This window comes from Giraffa tippelskirchi, chromosome 8, assembly GCF_054371585.1.
Source record: "Giraffa tippelskirchi isolate mGirTip1 chromosome 8, T2T-mGirTip1v1.2.pri, whole genome shotgun sequence".
In the NCBI taxonomy this organism is placed as follows: Eukaryota; Metazoa; Chordata; class Mammalia; order Artiodactyla; family Giraffidae; genus Giraffa; species Giraffa tippelskirchi.
The window spans coordinates 88581559-88598808 of NC_137282.1; the positions used below are offsets into that span (position 1 = coordinate 88581559).

Consider the following 17250-nt stretch of genomic DNA (forward strand, 5'->3'; position numbering starts at 1 on the left):
AGAAAGTAAATTATTGGAATTATTTGTTTAAAATTCTCCAAATTCTACATGAAATTTTAAATTTGGTTATATTTTTACAGCAATACAATTTTGTTAATCTTTGTCTTAAGGTGAAATATGGTTGATGCTTAATTTGTAGAGAAAGCCATACCTTTAAACTTTTATTCTGAGCATACCAGTATCAGGGCACTTTTGCTCTCAGTGACAGAACTCATTTGCAGCTCTCCATTGTAGGTGTCACAGTACGAGTACTCCCAGAAATAGTTTCTGAGATGGACTTAGAAGTGTAAATTTTTATTGGAGAATAACATCTGTGAAAGTATAAGAATGGAAGAAGAATTGGGTAGGAGGAGCACTGCCAATCTGACAGCCTAGTGAGGAGTCTAGAGCAAAGGTAGCCTCTTACATGGGTCTGCCATTGTGTAGAAACAGTGAAGCCCTTGCATCATGACTTGTTCAATGGCTGGAGGCCACCCCCAGAGGAGTACGCCCTTATCTATCACTGTCTTGATCAGTCACTGCTGAGGACTGTATAACCAGGGTTAGAGACTGAGATGGATGCTGGAGAAGCTAGCAGCTGAAACTGTCAGCTAATCACACTCCTCATTACTCTGCAACAAGTCCTTCCTTGAAGAAGATTCTGAGTGGTACATCTCTGTCTAAATGTGTTCTTTGTTCTGTGCTGATTCACTTCTGTATATGCAGACCTTCTCCAGGGGTCTGGTTGGTCTTACTTACTGAGGCTAAACTTAGAAGAGAGAAGTAGTGCTATATTACATGGTATAGTGAGGCCTTGTGAGCAAGAAAAACAAATCTATGGTAATAGGTGTTTATTTCATGATCATGAACTACTGGCTCTTTTGGAATAGAAAGGACCAAAATATAATCAAGGGTTGAACTCTTCTAGGAATAGTGCCATCCAAGGGTTCACACTGGTCCTTGTTGCTGGCAAATCTAATACAATGAGATGGCAAGTTCACTTAACCTTGAACTTAACCTTGAACCCCTATAAGTGGGAGTCGTAGTCACTAGGCATGTGCATTGCCTTCAAGTCTACCACTGAATACCTGTTCATGTGCTCATTGTATCAGCACTGCGTGGTTACAGACAAAGGTTGGCTAACATCAAAAGGTCAAGACATTTTGTCTACTCATATACAGAGTGCCTCTTGAATGGTGAGTAGCTTCTGGTTGGCACTGATACATAATGCGAAGATCTTTTCCCTTTGTGTCCATTTTCCAAATGTTTGTTCACATGCCTCTACTCCAAACTTTCTTGTCTCTAATATCCCAGGCTTCTTTCTTCCAGGTTCCTGACTGGCTGGCCAGTTTACTTGCTGCAGCCCGCATGTCTATGTATATTCTAACACTACATTGTCTGATAAGTTAGCCACTAGTCTCATATCTTATTGCTCCTGAGCTCTTGAAATGTGACTATCCAAACTAAGATATGTTGTAAATGTAGAATACAGACAAGATGTAGAAAACTTATCAAAACAAAGCCAAATATCTTATTAATTAAAAAATATTGATAATATGTTAAACGATAACATTTTAAATACATTGGACTAAAGAAATAGTTTTAAAATGTGGGTACTAGAAAATTGAAAGCTACAATTGTGGTTTGCATTTGTGGCTCACATTATATTTTTATTGGATAGTACTGTTTTATCCATATAAATGAGATGAGCATGTCCACCACCCAAATCTCTGCCCATTAGGATTTCCCCCTTGCCACTGTCTTTCAAAACCACTCTTCAGTGGGGCTGTGATGCAAAATCAAACAATTTCTGGATTTTACCTATTTACCAGACATATACACCCATAATCTGAGTTTAGTTTTCCATATGCTCCTTAGGGTAATTGCACAGTAGTCCCCCCTTGGTTTGTCACTGCGAAGTGGACAAAGGTATTGGTATAGTTGTGATGGGTAACATGGAGTGTAACTACTGTACTCTTACAGAGTCCTGCTGATGCTTGGTTCCGTATGTATCATTTTCACATTATGATGGAATATGCTAGGCATGCCTGACTTTATGACTTGGTCCATAGAACAGTTCCAGATGTATAGTCACTTCTGCCCAAGTGTTCTAGCATTCCATCATTAACAGGGTCAAGTAGCATGCCAGCATCTATTTTTCTGATACTGTGTAACCCTCCATTGCAGATATCATGGACTTGCTCCAAAACTCCAGGAGCTTACTTTGTGATTTTCTGACTGTGTCTTGCCATAAAATCCACACTTTTTTTTTTTCCATCACTGTTGCCTCCAGCTCCATAGGGTCTGCTGGATAGTGTTGGTCCAACTGGCAGGGCTACTTTCATTCTAGTCTGGACTTTGTGCAGAGCTCTTTCCTGCCACAGGCCCCACTCAAGGCTAGTAACTTCCATGACACCCATATATGGTTTAGAGCAATGTTTCCAAGTGTGGTCCATGTTGCCTCCAGGTCTTGCACCTCCTTCTTCATGATAGGGAATCAAAGATGAAGCAATTTTGTCTTTTACTTTGGAGGGGATATATGGCACCCTGAACAGTGGACACCTAAAAAATTATTGAAATTATAGAGGCTTAAATTACCACAAAGTAAATTGTCCCTACTGTCTAGAATTCATGTATCTCATTAAGGCCTCCTACCATGTTAACAACCTCTTGCATACACTGATTGATCCACATGATGTTATTGATATAATAAATCAATATAATCTGTGGAATGCACAGATGGATGGATGTCTATCTCAAGCTCCATATGTCTTTGGATAAAATGATGACAGAGGACAATATAAGCCAAACTGCAAATAAATATTCTTGTTAATTACCTACATATGGAAACTATTTCTAATCGTCTTTTTTGATTTAGATAGAATGCATACTTGATATCAGTACCCATATACCATGTGCCTGGGGCCATATTAATTTGATCTAGCAACAATACCCTGTCTGCTTGGCAGCTGCTATGTGAAAGTGTGTTAGTCACCAGCTATGTCTGACTCTTTGAGACGCCATTAACTGTAGCCTACCAGGCTCCTCTGTCCATGGAATTCTCCAGGCAAGAATACTGGAGTGGGTTGCCATGCCCTTCTCCAGGGGATCTTCCTGACCCAAGAATAGAACCTGGGTCTCCCGCATTGCAGGCAGACTCTTTACCATCTGAGCCACAAGGGAAGCTTCTGCTTAGTTGAGCTTGTGATAGTACAAAATCATTCTCTAGGACCTATTTTGTTTCTGCAGGGTCCAGACTGGTGAATTAAATGGGAATATTAAATGACTATTGCTCAGTATCCTTTAGATATTTAAAGGTGGCATAAATCTCCACCATTTTCCCAGGTTGTAATATTGCTTTTGATTTACTCTTTAAGTTCAGATGTGTGCATGGGCACATTTAAAAGCTTCTACTTGGGCTTATATATAGTAATGATTCTTATCCGTTAAGCTCAGGACTCAGCGTATTCTGGTACATCAATTCCAACTATATATTGGGGGTTTGGAGAAATAACCTATGGGTGGAGCTGTGAATCCGAGTGGACCCGCTGTATGTCAGACTTTGGCCAGGATCCTATTTATTTCCTATCTCCCCCAAACCCCAACTCTACCAGATACAAAATAGTGACATTTTGGGTCTTCAGATATCAGTGTCACCTTGGACCCTGTGCAAATATCTTATAAATGTTAGAGTATCACCATTTTCCAGTGTACCATCATACAAATAAATGATTCTAGGTCCCCCTGAGGAAGAAGTGGAAAAATTCATTACAGTGTTTATTGCCATGGTGTTATAACACCCTATAGGGTTCTTTCCCTTGGGAACCTGGAGACTGGATCTTTTGTCAACAGATCCTCTGTTTGAAAAATAGCTCAGGTCAAGAAATGGGGTAAGGAATCAGGAATTTGTATTGGGACAATTGCACATTGGCTCTTGATTTCTTTGGATTGTATATACTTAGTTGCTTTGTTGGCTACCCCTAGCATGCTGTGGAGAAGGAAATGGCACCCCACTCCAGTACTCTTGCCTGGGAAACCCTATGGACGGAGGAGCCTGGTAGGCTGCAGCCCATGGGGTCGCTAAGAGTTGGACACGACTGAGCGACTTCACTTTCCCTTTTCACTTTCATGCACTGGAGGAGGAAAAGGCAACCCACTCCAGTGTTCTTGCCTGGAGAATCCCAGGGAAGGAGGAGCTTGGTGGGCTGCCATCTATGGGGTCGCACAGAGTCGGACACGACTGACATGACTTAGCAGCAGCAACAGCAGCAGCATGCTGTGTTCTATTAACTATCTCTATTGTTCTCTGCAGGTGAGGCTTTCTTGGCTGCTACTCAAAACGTTGGTCCATACCAGAATTACAACCCACTGGCAGCTGGTACTTAAGGCCACTTGACTGCTAATGCTTTGGGGCACTGTTCCTTCGTGACCATCAGTGAACCCAGTACTGAGACAGCCTTCCTGACCACTCACCCTGACCTACAGAGGAGAGCCACCACTCACTTTCTTAGTGATGCTGGTGCCTCTCTCATCAGGGCATTCCCATGGTGAATGGTGTGACATTCGTATGGAAATCCTCTGGTGAGTCTTTGGCCTTAAGAAACATGTCTACTCTACCATGCTCACTTCTCTGGTTGTTTTAATCCTGTCTATTGTCTGCCACAGTAATTCTGGCATCTCAACTTTTCCAGCATGGGCCAGTGCCTTTTTTCAGACTAGGAGACACCCTAGCAGAATGTTCACACCATTCCCTGAGGTTTTTTTACTTACTCACTATTGTGCCAAATACTTTAATCGAAGAAATTGCCACCATACCAATAAATTGTTCTTACGTAGTCTAAATTGGGCTTCCCTGGTGGGTCAGATGGTAAAGAATCTGCCTACAGTGTGGGAGAGCCAGGTTAGATCCCTGGGTCAGGAAGATCTCCTGGAGAAGGAAATGGCTACCCACTCCAGTATTCTTGCCTGAAGAATTCCATGGACAGAGGAGCCTGGTGGGCTACAGTCCATGGAGTTGCAAAGAGTTGGACATGACCGAGTGACTAACGCATATAGTTTAATGTTCTGGCACCCTTTAATTTGGCATTTTCAAAATCCATTCCTGTGAAACATATTTTGTCAGACTTGCAGCTGTTCCTCCTGTATGAAATCTACCATTTCCTTGGCAGGGTTATGCTCTTACTTAACTCAGATTGTGAGCCTGGCAGCCAAGAGAGTTAGGCAGCCTCTGGAGGAGACCTTTAGCCTTGTAAGAGAAAATCTGACTTGTCTTCTCGTATGCAGCAAAAGCTAGCTCTTAGTGGAGAGTAGTGGCCCTACTATGCAGATTCTGAAGATTCAGAGAAGTCTTGGGAATCCAATCTTTGGGCCACCCAGATATTTCCATTCCCTGTATCGTTGTCCCGGTTTTCCAGACCCGTTTTGGTTAAGCATTCAATCATTGTTGGAGGTCAGTCACTGTGATTCTAACATCCTGGATTTGATTTTCAATTTTTTTCTGCTTTTCTAATATATGGTACACATCTTCCCTGGTATCTCAGACAGTAAAGAATTTGCCTGCAATGCAGGAGACCTGGGTTCAATCCCTGGGTCAGGAAGACCCCCTGGAGTAGGAAAAGGCATCCCACTCTAATATTCCTGCCTGGAGAATCCCCATGGACAGAGGATCCTGGCGGGCTACAGTCATGGGTCACAAAGAGTCGAACACGACTGAGTAACCAAGTACAATATATGATACAAGGGCTTCTTTTCAGGCCACCAAAAAATTCTCTGACTTTCATAGTTAATTCAAAATTTTCTATTTATTTCTCATGGTTTTTCTAAGATTAAGTCTTTAACATAGTAACAATGATTTTAATATTCTTGGATTTATCATTTCTTCCATTTATTTCAAACTCATTCTTTTCAGCACTGAATTCTCTTCTATAGACAGGTCAGCAACAGTTGGATAGCTACCTTGTGCAAGGGGTCAACTGAGCACAATTTACTATTGGGGTAGGAGTGCTCATTATTAACCAAACAATGAGTGATATAGTCCAAAAATTCCATCTTGCCACCTGCTTTACTGGATTATCTCTGTGCCAACTGTCACAGTTTATGTTCTAGAAGCGGACTCTGGGATGCTGTTAGAAATGGAAAAAAAAAATTGAGGGGGGTAATATCTACAAAAGGAGAGGGGAGAAAATAGTTTCCTTACTTATCCAACTTACTCTTAAGTCAGTTACCATTAAAATGCAAACTTAAATGATTTTTTTAAAATAACTGGCCAGCTTTGGTTTTTTTTACTGGGGAGAGGGTGGAAAGAACTCCTCATGCCACCATTATGAAAGTGAATCTTCCCTGGAATTTATTTGCTGTAATCACTTTACAAGTACATCTTCTATTTTCCATGTTTCATAGATTATATATGGCTTATAGTTTTAAAAAAATGAGAATGAGAAAATTATTTATGTTTGAACTCAAGTTCATGTTCTATATTGGCTAAATATCATGACTCATATTTGCTCTATGGTATAAATAATTTATTATTTTTAAAATGTGAAAATTCTGAAAGTATTGCATGACTTAGTCAAAAACTTTTTTTTTCTTTTAGTGTAATGCACTTACCTTTGGTATTGAGAAGCATCGGAAAAATAATTTTTTTCTAGATATTTTCTGAGTTGAGTAAGACTAGTTCTGACTGATATTTCAAAGTAAAAAGGATTTGCTTTGGACAAAATCCAATTACCACCTTATTTTCTGAAGTTATTCAATTAATTATTAAATTTATTTAGTAACAAATTTGGAAAGCTTTCAAATATCTAAGATAACTTTGCTCTTTAATATTTTCTTCACATAGCTCAATTTTAGTTTTTACCATAAACAGGTGGTTTTGGAAAACAGAAGTAAGAAAATGCCTATTTTCCTGAAACTGACTCTAGAGCTAAGCATAAACATACATAAAAGTACCACAGTTTATGAAAATAGAAAATTCAGTCAATTTACTTCTGTTAGATCTCATCAAGCACTTTCTCACCATTGAAACACTGGAATATGGAAGACACTAATTTTTCCTTAAAATGTATTGAATGTTCTTTGACTACAACTCCCTGGAAAGCCAAAATTTAAACCATATTTTAGTAAATAGGAATACAGATCATAGAAAGGATATTGCTTGTAAATCAAAATTCATTGGCCATTCTTACTCCTGCTGCTTGCTAAATAGGTCTTATGATTCCAAGTATGTTGTAATTGCTTAGTATATTTTGCCAAATGAAATGACCCAAGTGAAAAATAACATATTATGTTTTGAAGATTAAGTGACATTGGTAGGCTTGTAATTCTCATTGTTTCAGAGTTGCTTTGATTGTGTCTTGTTGGAAAATCTTATTAGTTTTTTAAGAGTAAGAACTTTAGAATTTCATAATTCTTAATAGCAATGTCAACTGATCAGTTACTCATCACACAATTTTGAACAAGATACCTAAATTCTCTGAGCTTAAATTTCCTTATGTATGAAATCACGAAAATTCTACCTTGTTGGCACAATTAAGTATAAGAAAATATATGAAACCTGGCACGATGTCTGGCACTTTGTATAAACTCAAAGTTCATGTCTTCTCTCCTTCCAATTAAACATGGCAAAGCAATCCTGTTTAAAATCATAAGTGTTTTTTACATTAAAACTTCTATAGTTTAGCAGTCAAGTTTTAATTTTGACAGATGCAGTTATTTGTATGTGTGTGTGTGTGTGTATTTCTGATTTAATGGCAAAATATGTTGCACTTTTCTAGAGGATCAGAGCAGGTAAATGATCAACAAAATCATATGAATATGTACATATGATGTACATTCTGTAAATGTGTACATTCTGTAAATAAAGGAAGAGTTTGAAAAAGGTTGACATCACTGGAATCTGTGTTGAGGTGGAAACTTTCCTTCAGTCTTCATTTCTTCAACAAATTATGACAAACCTAGACAGTGTATTAGAAAGCAGAGGCATCATTTTGCTGACCAAGCCCATATAATCAGGGCTATGGTCTTTCCAGTAGTCATGTATAGATGTGAGAGTTGGACCATAGGAAGGCTGAGCACCAAAGAATTTATGCTCTCAAATTGTGGTGCTGGAGAAGACTCTTAATAGTCCCTTGACAGCAAGGAGATCAAACTAGTCAATGCTAAAGGAAATCAACCCTGAATACTCATTGGAAGGACTGATGCTGAAGCTGAAGCTCCAATACTTTGGCCCCTCATGCCAAGAGCCAACTGATTGGAAAAGACCCTGATGCTGGGGAAGACTGAAGGCAAAAGGAGAAGAGGGTGACTGAGGATGAGATAGTTGGATGGCATCACCAATTCAGTGGATATGAACTTGGGCAAACTCTGGGAGAAAGTGAGGGACAGGGAGGCTTGGCATGCTACAGTCCATGGGGTCGCAAAGAGTTGGATACAACTTAGTGAGTGAACAACAAGAACAACAACAGTGGATAATTCTATGAAATATGAACCAAATGTTTCACTACTTGGACATACTGCAGTTCTTTCAGTATGCTGCAGGATTAATAGAGCTAAACTCTGAGTGAATTTAAAATGCCTCTAAAGTTCCCAGTGGCTCAGTGGTAAAGAATCTGCCTGCAATGCAGGGACATGGCTTCAATTCCTGGGTTGTGAAGATCCCCTGGAGAAGGAAATGGCAACCCACTCCAGTATTCTTGCTTAGGAAATCCCACGGACAGAGGAGCCTGGCAGTCTACAGACTATGGGGTTACAAAAGAATAGAACACAACTTAGCAACTAAACAACAACGCATTAGTAGTTATTCTAGAATGAATTACAGATTAACTTATTTTTCACATATTATTACATTTTGTTTCCCTGTTCTTCCAGTACATCCCATATTCAATCATTCTAAAAGAGTAAATAGTTTTCTCTTACTAAAATACTATTGATATTCCATGTATACTATTTCATTCTTTAAGGAAATCTGATTTTTTCACAGGCAGCTTTAGTTCAGAAAATAAACAATAAGAATACAAAAAAACATGTATTTCTGGAGGCCAATATTTTGTTTGCAGAAGTTCTTTTAATGTATGTAAATATTGGAATCATTTAAGATATTGTGTCATGTGTATATCCTATTTAAAAACTATTGTTAAATATTTACTTCATTATTCTTTAAGATCAAATATATTAACTTCCTTTTATATTAACATGAAACTTTCTAAATTCATAATTTCTTCCAAAGTTTTAAAACCTGGTAAGTCACTTATAGTTATGTCCAACTGTTTGCAACCCCATGGACTGTAATCTTCCAGGCTCTTCTGTCCAAGGGGATTCTCCAAGCAAGAATACTGGAGTGGGTAGCTATTTCCTTCTCCAGGGGATTTTCCCGACCCAGGGATCGAACCCGTGTCTCTTGTGTTTCCTGCATTGGCAGGCGGGGTCTTTACCACTAGCACCACCTGGGAAGCCTGGTTTTTAAAGCTATCAGCCTTCAAAACTCAAAAAAATTTAAAATGCATTATGCTGTATGCAGCTAAGAAATTGCCAAAACTAATACGCATGTTTTTTAACCATGTGGTGAGAGTATTGCCTTTGGCTACAACTATTCTTGCCAGTTTTGAGGCCACAGAGTAAAGCTTTATCCTTACTAGCTCATAAAAATCATTTGAATTTGGGAGACTTAACAAATTTTAAGCAATCCCTGGTATTCCAGATGAACACCATAAAATCTATGAGGGCTGCTACTTCTCTGTGGTTTTACCATGTCCCATTTTTAAGAAAGATGAAGAATTTGGTTCTTGTTTCTTTGTGGTTGTACGAAGCTACATGATGAGTCTTTTACAGTTAGTATTTGGGTGTTGTGGTGAATACCCAAGGTGAATAATCATAGGCTGCCTTGCCTGAGTCTTATAGGCTATGTAAGGCTGCCTTGCCTTATACTGGCCTAGCCTCTGTGTTTTTCTCTCCAACTCCCCTGTGGCTATTCATTCAGAATCTATCTTTCATAAATAGAATAAAGTCAGCATTAATTGCTTTGTTTCTGATGGTGAAATTCTACCAAATCTTTCTTCTTTCTCCTCTGTCGTATCTTTCTTGTGTGTTAGTTGCTCAGTCTTGTCCACTTTTTTGTGACCTCATAGACTGTAGCCACCAGTCTCCTCTGTCCATGGGATTCTCCAGGGGAGAACACTGGAGTGGATTGCCATTCTCTTCTCCAGAGGATCTTCCTGACCCAGGGATCACATCCAGGTCTCCTGCATTGCAGGCAGATTCTTTATAATTTGAGCTACAGGGAAGTCCTTACCACTGCACAAACTATACACACTATGTATATCCATTCAGGCTAATTAGATTACTCTTTAGTAACAGATACCCACATTTTGTAGTTTTAAGCAACGTAAGTTATTCTTGCTCATGTTACGTGTCCATTATGGATTGACTGGAGATTCTGGCCCCTCTTATTCTCACTTGGACCCCAGACTGAGAGAGTGATTTCTGGAAACTGGCCAGTTGTGGTACAGGAATCCAAGAGCATGGTGTATTGTGTACTAGTTCACATATACAGCCAGACTGCCATTTATCACATTTCATTTGCTGAGGTAAGTTGTATGGCCACACACAACTATAAGGAAGCAGACAATTGCAATTCCATGTTTCCGGAAGGAGACATAGAAGTATTTGGTGACCAGCACTAATGACTTCCTCAGTCTCCCTTCACCCTCCCAACACTCTACATGGAGGGATAAAAATGTATAAAGTGTTCAAAACTTAAAAATATCCTATGGTTTTACTCTATTTGAAAAGAATAACAAAGAATAATAGTCATTTGAAATAGTTACTTGTCTTTTTAACCAATAAAATAGCAATATCAATTTCTCAATTCATTCCAAGTATTCCATCATTTGGATGATAGTCTGGAAACTTTTGAAACTACAAGGTAGATTATGTTTACAATTAATCTGAGGGATTAACATAAACAACTTTTGGAGAGAAAATATGTGGCATTTGGACTTGGATGATCCACAGCCTGGAATGGGATGAACTGGTCTTGAAGCTGTGTCTTAATGTACTCCCTTCATGGAGTTTTCTTTCAGTAGTGTAACCTGTAATTCTATCGCTCTTAGAAAAACTTCCATCTCTAAAGAGTCAGTACTAGCTACATAAATAACCTTGACTTTGAGAAGGAAATTTTCCTGAATACTATGTGGGAGGGATAATTGCAAGCATTTTTAACATTTCTTTTGCTTAATGCTTTCTAATCGATTAGCCCTCAGGAGAGAAGATTTTGTTACCAGCTTTTCATTTAGGTCCTTATTTCAGTGGACCACTCTGCATCATTTAACAGTCTTGACCACTCCCACTGTCTTGAAACATTGTTCCATCCTGGGTTCCATGATACTATTCTTTCCTGTCTGGCTAGATACTCTTATTCAAGTTGTTTTATTTGCTTGTCTTCCTTCCCCACCCCATCTGTGTTACTTTCTGTTGCTTCCCTTTACCTCCAAAATCTCCCAATCTTTTCCCCCTCCAATTGCCCCATGGCAGTAGCTTTACTTCAGATAGTCAAGTTGCTCCCTGGGAGCAATTCACTCTCTTCCTAAATCTCTTTCCTTGGAATCTCTGTCCATCTTTTTCTGTCAGTTTCCAGGAAGATCTTTTATAGGGCAAGTGCAAGCTACTAGTATAATCATTAGAGTTGTTCTAAAAGTGACCCACTTTTATTATTCTAGTTTAACGTTCTGCTATACCCATCAAAGTCAAGTCTGAGATCACATAAATGCACCAGATTCTTTCAAGGATCCAAAGAGTCAGCATGGACCAGTGGAAAGGCACAGATTTCGGGGGTCAGGTATATCCAGATTCAAATCCTGGATCTGACAATTATGAGCTACTTGACCTTGAGCAAGTTACCTAAACTCTCTGAACATCTGTTTTATCTTCTCTTCAATGGGCATGATAATCATGATTCATATAATTGACTATTAGGCTTGATATATGTAAAGTGCTTATCACAATAACTGGAACATAGCTGAGTTTCCATAAGTGGTAGTTATTATCACCATTGTTATTATATCTTCATATCTCTATAGACAGTGTTCCTTAGACATGACATTTCTAACCTTATTTACATGGCAAATTTATATTCATACTTTACAATGACACAGTTCTCAATGCCTATATTCTTCAACTTGCCCTTCTAAGAAAAATTACCTTTTTTCTTAGTACTCTGCTCACTAACACATTATGATTGGTTCTTATATAGGTTATACTATTGACTGGATCAAAGATGGACTAAAATCCAAATCCACTTGTATCCAATACTCTGCCTTCTAGGATCTGGATTAGATAATATAATAGGATTGACTGTCAGTAGTAAGTGGTCAGTCCATAGTAAGAGAACTGAGAGTATGGAGAAGGCCATGAAATAGGAAGACAGAAAGTCCTCAGGCTATGAGTCCTTTGGAAAAGAACAGAAAAAGTATTAAATAGTCGGTATCTGGGGGATTTTTGTTTCCAGTCCCCTTCATGGTTATCTTTGCAGTTAATGTGATCCGTATCAAAACAAAGAAACACACAAACAAAACTCAGGCTCAACACAATACTGATCCTCTGCTTCTTGCAACCACTTTAAAGATGTGCCTCATATGTTACCTTTCAGAGTGCTCTTCTGACTCCTCCTAGGAGTAGCTGCTTTGGGGTCCCAGAATATTGTACATATATTTTTTATAGAACATATTCTAGTAATCTCTATTTATCATAACATAATGGGAATTCCTGTCTTTCTTTGTAGTTCTAGCACATAATCTATTCTCTGACATACAGTAGATGATGAATGAATACTGATTTATGAATAATAAATGAATAAATAAGTGAATTCTTGCTTATCCTTCCTACAGAACTCAGAAAAGCACTATCACTTACAGGTTAAGTGACTTAAAAATAATGCATCTATATTTTTAAACTGAGTGATTAGCTTCTGTTAAGAGTAAATGGCATTAGTTCACCTTGTTCAGGTTAACAGAGAGATAGAAAAGTACAGTCACAAAGCTTTTCTTTACCTTCCTTTCTAACCCGAAATCAACATGGGCATTATGTAACACATTCCTGGTACATTTTGTGAAAATGAAGATTTGTGAACTGCACTGAAGCAAGAGCAAAACTTTGGTTAAGTGAATTATATAATTAAATTCTACATCCTAACACTCCATGAATTTATAGGGTCTATTGTGTAATTAGTTTACAAAAGAAAGAGCATAGGAGTTATTTACGACAGATGTTCACCTAACTTAAAACAGGAAGAAAGTATTTACTTCTATGTAGTTATTACAATGTAATTAAAACCATAAAACCACCTTATCTGAATTTCAAAGCTCAAGCATATTTTTTTCTTTTTTTGGCCTTATTGACTACATTACTCTTTACTGATCATGCAAAGATCATAGGCAAAGGCCGCAGGTTGGCCACTGTGGGCTTGCCAGATATTCTAGTAAGGTTTTATTTATTCTTTTGCTCCAGTTTTCAGTGGATGATGAGATAAATTTCTGAAAAATTGTATGTATGTTGACAGAAACACATGTAGAATATGGCTGGTGACAAAAATCATCTTTCTGCCTATGTTCTGGGAGTATAAGAAGAAAAAAGAGGTGGTTCAATTACCATGTGCTAAAAGAAAATCTGAGTTTTATGTGAGTAGTTAGTGTGGGCGTGTTAAACCACTTTGGTCATGTCTGACTCTTTGCAATCCTATAGACTGTGGCCCACCAGGCTCCTCTGTCCATGGGATTCTCCAGGCAAGAATACTGGAGTGGGTTGCCAGTTCCTCCTCCAGGGGATTTTCCTGACCTAGAGGTCAAACCTGTGTCTCTTATGTCTCCTTCATTGGCAGTGGGTTCTTTACCATTAGCGCCACCTGGGAAACCCCAGTTAGTGTATAAACCACTGCTATAATTTCCAGACAGTGAAGAAGCAGAAATATAACTGTCCTCTGATAGATATCCAGATTGCCTGTATATGATTTTATATACACTTTACAAATGTGGATGTGGAGAATTCAGTGTGATTTTTACCATATACTGTGCTGGTTAGAGATGGTCTTAGGCTCTCCACCCTCCATGATAAATCTGCTGGAGGGAAAGTTCCTGCAGGAAATACTAGTTAGATTTAAAAAATAAAAAGCAAAAAACAAAAAATTCCACAAACTATCTCTTTCTTCAGGGCCTAGGGAAATATGCCCAGATGTCAAATGTCTGCTTCAATCAGTTCAGCTCATTCCACCATAATCATTTGCTTGTTATAGGAGATTTCCGACTCCTCCATAATGGCTCCCTGGGATCAGGGCAATATTATTCAGGGATTTGACAACATGTGCAAACTCTTTTTGAATTAATTTTCAAAGTCTTTTGTGACTGGTGTCAATTTGGCAACAGGGTTCTTTCATATTCATAGGCTCAAGGTCTAGGGTTTGGGGGTTCTTAATTTTAAGAATTTCCTCTTCAACAACTCCCTTTAACCTTCCAGAAGACAGAAGTTCTATGAACATGAGAATATTAGAATTAAAATAGGGAGGAAGACATAGAGTTTGAGCTTTTAAGGTTGACTTTTTGACTCTGAAAAGAATTTTTAATGGCAACATAAGTAAGGCTGAAGCTTAGAATCTGCATCATTCAAGGTCTCCAAATAGTCACAGAAAGAAAATTTTCACCTCTAAATGTGGCCCTTATTATAAAATGCATCTTTTATACCACAAAAATCATTTTACAGCAAGAACATACAAAAAAAGATTAATTGGTTAAAATGGAGACAAAATATTGGCTAAGGTTTTAAAATTTCTTATAAAAATAATTTATTAAAATTGAACTACAGAAGACAGAAAACACTTCACAACTTCATTTTGCTCACTGTTGCCCTGAAGGCATCATGAAACATCCTCAGGTCCACAGCACAGGATTGGGCACAATATAAAGAAAGCTAAAGAAACACAGCCCTTTTTAACCAAAGACTAGAGTTGTAACTAGTGGGCTTGTGGAAACTCTGTCACCCAGTGTCCCCAGGAGTCTTCGTTTTTTAGTGGAACCTGTAACTAACTTTCAAACTTGTTAAAATGGAAAGGGTGGCCAGCAAGATGGTGCTTCAGGTAGTGTCAGTTCTCCACACTGGCATTTCATTTTACTGACTGGTTCATTACAGGTACTTTCAGAGGGATCACTTCTTTTAGTTTGTGGCCTGTAAATAATTCTTAACAGCCTCTCCTATTTTAAAAAAAGATGTAATATTAAAACTGAAAAGATTTATATTCTTTGTTTTATAATAAATTAAACCAGTATCCAGACATAGTTGTGGGAATTTATGACCCAAGTTTGAGGTCTAAAATTTAACTTCTGTTCTAGACGTGTCTTTAACAGACTAATTCATTTTAGTACCTTTTGTACCTTTCTGTGTAACAATTATTAAATTCCTATCAATTTCACATCAAAAGTAAATTATTTCTTAGGTTCCTATTATCAAAGGGAAAAGTAACCATCTTCAATGACAGTTAACCTTATTTGCAGCATTATTATAAATTCCTTCATACTCTTTCAAGTTTTTGTAACACATTTTGGCTAACTGCTTTGACTAGGTTTTTCAAGACAAATGAGAATTTGGATAGAAGAATTTCCATTAGCACAAGATAATTTTTTAATTTAAAAGAAAGACTTTAAAAAATTTACTGGGAGTGGTAGCCAAAGGGATACCATTTTGCTATCATGTTGGTGTTGCCTAAGCAAACACATATAACTGTTTCTTGACAAAACGTTGTCTATAATCATGTAGATTTTATTGTAGTGTCTTATTAGTTTTTCATTTTCTTTGACGTAATAAGATTCAAAGCCAAACATAGCTCTGTAAAATTAAGTTTTATTGTCTTCATGTTTGCTAAGTCAAAATTCCTTTCCTTAATATTGCTCAAATACAATTAGGTTTTTGAGGTTTAAATTCCTTTCTTTAAAAAAATAGAAATGAATTTTATGTTTTTCCAAATAAAAGATAGAGCAGTGATGATGACCCATATGCAAAACCATCCAAATTGATTATAGATTTTGCTAATAAATCCTAATTTCTTTAATAGTAAACCTGTATTTTAGTTGAAACTGTTAAGTTTACAGATAAATGTATTTATTGTATGGAATACATGAGAAAAGCTCTAGTTTCTAGACATTGATAACTAGATTGGATATAGTTTCTATTTCTGATATCTCTTACTGGTTTTCCTGATTTCTCACTATCATTTTCTTTCTATTGTATATTTAATTTGTAGTGAACTATGTATGTGTGTGCTTAGTTGCTCAGTCAGATCTGACTCTTTGAGACCCCACGGACTGTAGCCCACCAGGCTTCTCCATCCATGGGGATTCTCCAGACAAGAATACTAGAGTGGATTGCCATGCCCTCCTCCAGGAGATCTTCCCAATCCAGGGATTGAATCCAGATCTCCCTCATTGCAGGCAGATGGATTCTTTACCATCTGAGTCACCAGGGAAGCAAACTATATATCAGTTCAGTTCAGTCGCTCAGTTGTATCCGACTCGTTGCGACCCCATGGACTGCAGCATTCCAGGCCTCCCTGTTCATCGCCAACTCCCAGAGTTTACTACTCAAATTCCTGTCCATTGAGTCAGTGATGCCATCCAACCATCTCATCCTCTGTTGTCCCCTTTTCCTCCTGCCTTCATCTTTCCCAGCATCAGGGTCTTTTCCAATGAGTCAGTTCTTCACATTAGGTGGCCAAAGTATTGGAGTTTCAGCTTCAGAATCAGTCCTTCAAATGAATATTCAGGACTGATTTCCTTTAGGATTGACTAGTTTGATCTCCTTGCAGTCCAAGGAACTCTCAAGAGTGTTCTCCAACACCACAGTTCAAAAACATCAATTCTTTGGTGCTCAGCTTTCTTTATGGTCCAGCTCTCACATCCATCCATGACTACTGGAAAAACCATACATGACTATACAAACCTTTGCTGGCAAAGTAATGTCTCTGCTTTTTAAAATGCTGTCTAGGTTGGGCATAGCTTTTCTTTCAAGCAGCAAGTGTGTTTTAACTTCATGGCTGCAGTCACCAGCTGCAGTGATTTTGGAGGCCAAGAAAATAAATTGTGTCACCGTTTCCATTGTTTCCCCATCTATTTGCCATGAAGTGATGGGACCAGATGCCATGATCTCATTTTTTGAATGTTGAGTTCTAACCAAGCTTTTTCACTTTCCTCAAGAGGCTCCTCAGTTCCTCTTTGCTTTCTGCCATAAGGGTGGTGTCAT

The 17250-nt window shown here is 38.1% G+C and overlaps 1 protein-coding gene and 1 long non-coding RNA gene across 2 annotated transcripts in view; both read left to right on the plus strand.

Annotated features, from left to right (window-relative positions):
- The window catches only part of LOC145516423 (uncharacterized), a 581394-nt gene that overhangs the window by 299703 nt on the left and 264441 nt on the right, over window positions 1-17250 (plus strand). The gene's annotated exons all lie outside the window — the stretch shown is intronic.
- Window positions 521-17250, plus strand: part of LOC145516425 (uncharacterized) — a 33327-nt gene continuing 16597 nt past the window's right edge. The window contains exon 1 of the long non-coding RNA XR_014061379.1: window positions 521-1175. This is a non-coding gene — a long non-coding RNA (uncharacterized LOC145516425). The remainder of the gene's footprint in view (window positions 1176-17250) is intronic.